The following is a 1,817-nucleotide window of genomic DNA, read 5'->3' on the forward strand; positions in this document are numbered from 1 at the left end:
TTCGAGCTTGTTAATAGTTGTTGTTGTAGGGATTTAATCTACAGAAACTGCAAACTGCTGCCAGAATCTGGTCCGTGTTTCTACGTCTCCCGTAAATGGATGCAATTTAACAGCGTGGAGCCTGATGTTTACGACAGCTGGTTGAAGCACTCTAGATGTACCTACCGGAATAACGGTATTATTTCCATGCCTTTAACATGCTTCGCTACGAAGGCCTTTGACCTTTACAACTGACCGCTTAAGTCAATATAATCCTGAAATATCGTTGATTAGTACTCATATCCACAGTCGTCGAGTAACAACTGAACTGCACCAGTGAACATGTTTAATCATTCGAAGTTATCCTACAATCGGTCATGACAGTATTCAGCTTCTTCGAATCACATGAACGCATTAAATATACCAATCTGATTCGTAAATTTTACCGCATTTGAACGTCCAGCGGTCAGTTACGTTTTAAACTGGAAATTATCGTTGCTTCCACAGAGCATAATGTTTAGAATTACTGCCCTTAGCCTGTTTATTATCGACTAACTACGCATGTGCTGTTATCTCCGAGAACCAGCGCTGTAGTTACAGATGTGAAGAGCTATGCGTAGGGCGATAAAATAACAGCCCGCCTGCAGAAGACCCACCACGAATGCATCGACTAAAGTTTGTAGAGCGCAGTTTAACATGTTCGTAATTTTCTCTGTGTTACAAATAGTAAGGCCGGACATTGAAATTTTTAATTCAAACCAAACTTCCTAAGTTACACCAAGAGTTTACACACATATATCCTTTTCTCTAACTGAAAGTGACAGCTCCGACTACAAATCGACCAGATAGTGGTAGGTGACTTTCTCTGCTCCTTTTCCTCATATCATAAAAAATTTGTTGACGAAGATTCTAAGTTATACATCCTCCTTGATAACTACATCCGGAAACTGTGGAGCTTGGGGCAGAGTCAATGCCTGGTCAACTGTGATATAATTGAAACTTCCTGGCAGATTAAAACTGTGTGTCCGACCGAGACTCGAACTCGGGGCCTTTGCCTTTCGCGGGCAAGTACTCTACCAACTGAGCTACCGAAGAACGACTCACGCCCGCTACTCACAGCTTTACTTCTGCCAGTATCCGTCTCCTACCTTCCAAACTTTACAGAAGCTCTTCTGCGAAACATGCAGAACTAGCACTCCTGAAAGAAAGGATACTGTGGAGACATGGCTTAGCCACAGCCTGGGGGATGTTTCCAGAATGAGGCTTGCTTCGGTAGCTCAGTTGGTAGAGCACTTGCCCGCGAAAGGCAAAGGTCCCGAGTTCGAGTCTCGGTCGAGCACACAGTTTTAATCTGCCAGGAAGTTTCATATCAGCGCACACTCCGCTGCAGAGTGAATATCTCATTCTGTGATATAATTATTTCAGTAAAAGTAGTCTTAGCCGCATGTGAGGTACTTACATAATTCGGTTCCTTGTATCGATCTCTTATAGGATCATCACCGTCGCGCCATTTAACTCCTTCTTTCTTGACTAAGATTCATGTATGATCTGAGGTCAAGTGCGTTCTTGATGTATGGTGCGCACGCATAAATTGTATTTACACAATGTTTCCTGTAGATTTGTGACCTATGCACAAGATTCTAAAGTATTATTCTCTTCTTTCACGTATCAACAATAGCATGGCTTTTTTAACGATAACATCGTATGTCTTCATCCTTAACAGGTATCTAATTGTACGTGTGCTTACGCATAACTGACGAATGTCAAAATGTAGTTTCAGGTACACAGAAACGTCTATGACTGATAGCAGTACTTATCGTTTCTCACATGATTTCCTT

General features: G+C 42.0%; 1 non-coding gene across 1 annotated transcript; it reads left to right on the forward strand.

Annotated features, from left to right (window-relative positions):
* The first annotated feature begins 1,244 nt into the window (after nucleotides 1–1,244).
* Nucleotides 1,245–1,319, forward strand: Trnas-cga (transfer RNA serine (anticodon CGA)). The gene has a single exon. It is a non-coding gene; the product is annotated as a tRNA-Ser (tRNA).
* The last annotated feature ends 498 nt before the right edge of the window (nucleotides 1,320–1,817 follow it).

The sequence above is a fragment of the Schistocerca gregaria genome, chromosome 4 (assembly GCF_023897955.1).
Source record: "Schistocerca gregaria isolate iqSchGreg1 chromosome 4, iqSchGreg1.2, whole genome shotgun sequence".
In the NCBI taxonomy this organism is placed as follows: Eukaryota; Metazoa; Arthropoda; class Insecta; order Orthoptera; family Acrididae; genus Schistocerca; species Schistocerca gregaria.